This window comes from Lathyrus oleraceus, chromosome 1 (assembly GCF_024323335.1).
Source record: "Lathyrus oleraceus cultivar Zhongwan6 chromosome 1, CAAS_Psat_ZW6_1.0, whole genome shotgun sequence".
Lineage (NCBI taxonomy): Eukaryota > Viridiplantae > Streptophyta > Magnoliopsida > Fabales > Fabaceae > Lathyrus > Lathyrus oleraceus.
Window position 1 is genome coordinate 49511247 of NC_066579.1, and position 6231 is coordinate 49517477.

The window sequence follows — 6231 nt, forward strand, 5'->3', positions numbered from 1 at the left end:
TGCATTAACAACAAAGTTTGATTTCCCGACCTCAGATGGTTATGACTTCTACATAAGTCAAATTACGATTGCTTAACATAGCGCTAAATTTTGACACAAAAGGCATAGCATTCTAGTTAGTGAGATTGTAAGTCTCCCCTATTTCATGGTATTGTGTTAAAACTTGGCCTTTTTTCCTTCCTTTGGAAGATATCTTGGTTCATGGATCCATGCTTGTGATAAGTGGGTTAAGTGTTCTCCAAAGAATGACTTAAAAGAAAAAAGCAAACGCAAAAGCAATACTAACTTCTAACTCATTAACAACTAACATTTAATTTCAAGTCATTTACTTTAATGCACTTTATTTTTTAAGCCTTATTCATTTGCCATTATGCATACCATTCTAATTGTTTATTTTAATGCCATTTTCACTTTGTCCACTTTGACCATATTATGTGATATATCTTGTTTGTGTATATTTTATTTGTTTGTGTGGTCTTTAACACTTAATGTACATATTAAGAACATAAACCCTAAAAAACATCTTGTGTGGACTGTTGGTTTGATCTGAGACAATTGGACTTAGAATTTAGGCAACACTTCCTATGCAAAGGACTTGGCCAATTCCAACTATCATGTAACCAAGGGCTTGTAATTTGAAACTTCATCTATACATCATTGAAGATCCATTTGAGTTCATATGCAACATGTTCATTGTGAAGTTGTTACTTTGAACCTGTGACTTGTGGAATTCATCTGCTACATGGGAAAATTTGAAGAAGATCATGAAGTGTCTAAGCTTGGGTATGTCTATCTTTATTTGATGCTTTTCTCTTAAAGTTGATATATTGTGCATTGTTTGTTGCTTGATTCTAATGTCCAAGGGAATTTGGGTTTCTATATGACATTCTTGTCTATTGGATTCCAGCCCATTGGTCAGATCTTTTCAACTCTCAACTTTTAAATTTATGCTTAGGATTAGTCTCTTCATCTCCTCCCCATTTATTTAATTTAAAAATCTCTCCCTCCTTTCAAAAACTTATTTGCTTGTGCGTTTTACTTTTAAACTTAGACCACATTGCACACTAGAAACTTTGGCCTTATGCCATTGCATTTTCAAACTTCTTTTCTTAACCAAACTTGTAAATATACTTAACTCTACTTGACTTAAAATTTTCAAAAGCCAAAAAGAACTAACTCATTCAACCCATTTTAGGTCTTTGTGCCTATCAAACTTAATTTTTGTTAAAAGCAATGCATCTACTTTGAAATTTATACCACGAACTACGAGGTTTTGATCCCTCATTTTATGTTGGTACGTAGGCACAAGACCTTCAAACACAAAAATATAATTAATGAATTCTTTTCTCATCCCCCCATTATATTTGTTTGCGAACATCATTTTGTACAAAATATATATGCACACATAAAAGGGCTCCCTAGTAGTACCTAGGATATTTTGGGAACTAACACCTTCCCTCTATGTAACCAACCCCCTTACATGTAATCTCTGGAATTTTATTACTTTTGATTTGAAAATTTCTTATTTTTTGGGTTTTGTTCGTACTTTTCCCTTTTCCCTTGGAAACAATAATAACGCAGTGGCGACTCTAGTTTTATTGATGTCTTACTTATCCATAGCTTGATGATGATGAATTTATCGCTACAGTATGCCAAGCAAGATCATTACTGATAATGGATAGAACTTAAATAAAAATATGGTGGAAGCTCTTTGTAAATACCTCAAGATCGCACATCATAATTCTTCTCCATACAGACCCAAGATAAATGGGGTTGTTGAAGCTGCAAACAAGAACATCAAGTAGATTATTCAGATGATGGTTATCACATACAAGGATTGGAATGAGATGCTCCCATTTGCTTTGCACGGGTATCGTACATCCATCCTCACTTCAATAGGGGCAACCCCTTTCTCTCTTGTATATGGCATGGAAGCATTTCTCCTCGTAGAGGTTGAGATTCCATCATTGCGTCTGCTCATAGAAGCCAGGTTGACTGAGGCTGAATGGTGTCAGACCATGTATGGTCAGGTGAATTTGATTGAAGAGAAGAGGATGACTTCCATATGTCATGGTTAGTTATATCAGCAGAGGATGTAGAAAGCTTTTGATAAGAAGGTCAGACCTCGTGTATTCAGAGAAGGTGACCTTGTGCTCAAAAAGATTTTATCTTTCAAAACAAATTCTAGGGGCAAATGGACCCCTAATTATGAAGGCCCATATGTTGTTAAGAGAGTCTTTGATTCTTACAACTATGGATGGTGAAGAGTTCACTCGTCATGTGAACGCAGATGCAGTCAAGAAATACTTCGCCTAAAAAGAAAAGAACAACTCGATAAGTTGAAAACCCGAAAGGGAGGCTTAGGCAAAAATGAGCGTCTCGGTAGATTGAAAACCCGAAAGGGCGATCCAGGCAAAAGTTGTAGAGATAAAACAGAAAAAATTATCCCGATAAATTGAGTACCCCGCCTTGGGGAAATTTATGCAAAAATTAGGGATTATGGCCAGTAATTGCATCCTGCTGATCTTCAGTGTTGAAGCATTTTTGAGAACAACGGTCGATGGCGATTCATCATCCCCAGTAACGGTCAAAAGCACAGTGGACATCAAGAGTTGGCAGAAGGATTAATGATCATTTGTATTCAATGTAAATCTTTTCCATGTAAATTACGTTTTTCTACTTTGTAAACAACCATGGAGTCTTGTCATTTAAAGACTACCATTCTAATAAATAAAGTTGAGCTTTTATCTAGTTTTTTCTACTCTTATTTATTTCAGCCGAATAGATCTAAATTTTATTATGATCATTTTTGAAATTAAAAATATTTTTCATCCAAATAATTTTTATTAAACATATAAAAGCATAAATTTTAAGCAATCGATTTCATTTAAGGAGAATATCAATATTGGTTCGAAATATGTAGGCGAAATTTCTTATTCATCCCCGACAACATTATTCAGCACTCGGTGTTTGTTGATTTCCTCAGTCATTTAAACTATACCTAGATGATTAACCATCTTCAAAATTTGTAGTGATGATTACCTTTTTGTTGCATTGGTTCCATGGGAAATACTCTTGGAAATGATGATAGGGTTTTTAACATCAACCATGGTAATATCTTTAAAACAAATATCAATAATAGTAATTTTTCCTTGTTCAGATGGACAAGTTTTAATCCTCACATAATTATCAGTATCTGATATAGTAGAATTCTTAACTATTAGACCTTCTAGGTCATCTTCATTTGTAAAACTTCCAAGGCTTTCAACAATAATATTGTGACTAGGTCCATATTTCACATTTTGTACAAGTACTTTTCTGCTACCATCACCCAATGACACACAATCATCTCCAGTAGCAATGTCGATATTAAGAATTTTAGCATCAGTTTATTTTCCCAAGTGGATTCCATCGGTGTTTGTAATGTCAGTAGGAGCACTAACTTTGATACCATCCAATATGATATTTTCACAAATGTAAACCATAAATGGAAATATTTGTTGTCCTTAGATGTAATTCCAGTGATTATGGAGTTGTTAAAAAAATAAAAACCTAAATTCTTTGAAATATAATCAATAAACTCAATTATAAAATGTTTATTAAACAATTATTATAACTATTTTCTTTGGAGATAAATATTTACCATACAAACTTTCTTATCAGCTTTATGATGTTTGGTCCAAGAAGATGTAGGTTGTTTCGAAGTAGCTATACCTTGACCATCAAAAACTCTTTTTCCTGATATGGTTAAATGGTTCATTTTTCCAATCTTGATCCATTGAACAATCCTTTTTTGAATATTATTTATGTTTGAGATTTTATATTTTCAATCCAATTTTGATTTCCTTTCAATATTCTTCTATATATTGTATATGCTTAATTTTAAATTATATTAATTCATATTATTCCGATTGGTTTATGTTCTTTGATCTATATAGAATTTTAGCGTTTCTTTATTGTTAAATTGCATCAGTTTATTCAAAATAGGTTGTCAACAAGGAAAAATCTCTTAAATCGTCAAAAAGTGTTTGGATATAGTAATGTGGAGTGGGTCATGTGCGCGATGGAGGTGAACTTCGTTGATTATATCTTGTTGTTGTGTGAGGTTGCTACATCCAATTAGTATAGAGTCATTAGGTTGACAAAGAGTCCATGGTGTTTACCACCGCCGAATTTAGAGGTGTTTCAGCTGTTTAAGGGCATGGGTCATGGGAAAAATGCATCTTTTGTGGTACAAACTATTTGAAAAATGAAAAACTAATACCTTTTTACTTTTCAAGGAAAAATCTCTTAAATCGTCAAAAAGTGTTTGGATATAGTAATGTGGAGTGGGTCATGTGCGCGATGGAGGTGAACTTCGTTGATTATATCTTGCTGTTGTGTGAGGTTGCCACATCCAATTAGTATAGAGTCATTAGGTTGACAAAGAGTCCATGGCGTTTACCACCGCCGAATTTAGAGGTGTTTCAGCTGTTTAAGGGCATGGGTCATGGGAAAAATGCATCTTTTGTGGTACAAACTATTTGAAAAATGAAAAACTAATACTTTTTTATCTGAAAAGCTTCAAGATTACTCGATATATGTCCCCAATTATATGCTTGACTTTGAAGTGGGTTAGTGCCCATACTCCATGTTTTTTTCTGTCGTTCACTAGGATTGTGACCATGTAAAGTGGCTTGAAATTTAATAGTGTGTTGTGTAACATCTGAGGCTGAAGAGGGAATGGAAGTGGTTGTAATACCCGAGGCCGAAGAGGGTGGGGAGTGGTCGTCCTAATTCAACTTGGAACGGGAGGATATTAAGGTTGTCTGTGTATGTGACTACATGGTTGAGGGAATGCTTTTAAGGATTGATTGGTACTACATATACCAATAAGATGCATCTTCTCTTAGGTATAATAACAAATAAGAACTCGATAGTTGAGTGTGTTTGACTTGGATTAGTATTTAGAAGGGTGACCTTCTTAGAAATTTTCCTCGAAAGCGTATGAATGAATACCAAGCATGCTGAAAAGAACCATGTTGGTTTGTGGAGTCAGTCGGTAATCCCTAATTTAGTTAAAGGTATTACATGTTGGGTGGGTAGTTGTTGTCCTTTGCTTTGTGTTTTATGCAACGGGTCATGTCTTTCTTCTTTCAGCTTTCTCTCTCTAAAGTTCTGATGTGTTCTTTGATTAAAGATTGTTCAGATAGTTTGTTTGTGTTGACTTTTGTTGTTTTTTCTTCTAGGGGATTTGTTGTTTTTCTTTTTGTGTTATTTGTCATATTAAGATTTTGTCAAGATTTGTTGTACAATTAAAAAAAGTTGATTGCATAAGAATACTAAGCCTTGGCTGACATCCTTGGTTGAAATGAAATTTGACAATAAAGAATATGAACTCCTTCCATAATAAATAACAATTTAATTTTAATAGAAGAAGGGTGAGATATATATATAACAATAGTTCTAATACATATGTCGATTTATTTCTTTCCAAGGGACTAAACTACTAATGATCAACATCACCTGCATTATAGGGATTATTTGTCTAGTACTCTTGAAATAAAAAAGTACAAAATATTGATCAATCAGTTTTAGAGGACCCGAATGATTTGGAGGTGGTCCATAAGCTTCACAAAAAATAGCATTTCCTTTAATTAAATGTTTGACATTAGAACATACAACGTTTGTTGGTTTTCCATTAAATTTGAGAACCACTCCCTCGCATGGTACACCACTACTACATTTAAGAACCACTCACTCTTTTGCTTTTGTAGTTCCATGAATGTTATTGAATGAAACCTTGCTTATCTTTATTTTCTACGGATTTTACACCATACAACAAATGAACAAAATATTTATCTTTTTTGAAATAATTTTAAACAAAAATGTGGTAAAATTATGAAATAAAGATGATTACTTGTTTGTTGTAGTGATGCCATGGACAATACTCTTAGTCAACAGTGATAGAGTTTGTGACACAAACCATGGTTATATCTTCGAAATGCATACAATATAACTATAATTAATATAAACTTTTTCCATAATATATAATAATTTAATTTTATTAAAAGAAGGGTGACATATACATGACAATATTTCTAATACATATGTCGAGTTATTTCTTTCTAAAAGACTAAACTACTAATAATCAACATCCTCTGCATTATAGGGATGGTTGTCTAGTACTCTTGAAATTAAAAAGTACAAAAAATTGATCAATTGGACTCGTCGAGTTTAGAGCACCACGAG

General features: G+C 33.3%; 1 pseudogene; it reads right to left on the bottom strand.

Moving 5' to 3' along the window:
* Nucleotides 1–3009: 3009 nt before the first annotated feature.
* LOC127090929 (polygalacturonase-like) lies at nucleotides 3010–4632 on the bottom strand (annotated as a pseudogene).
* Nucleotides 4633–6231: the final 1599 nt, after the last annotated feature.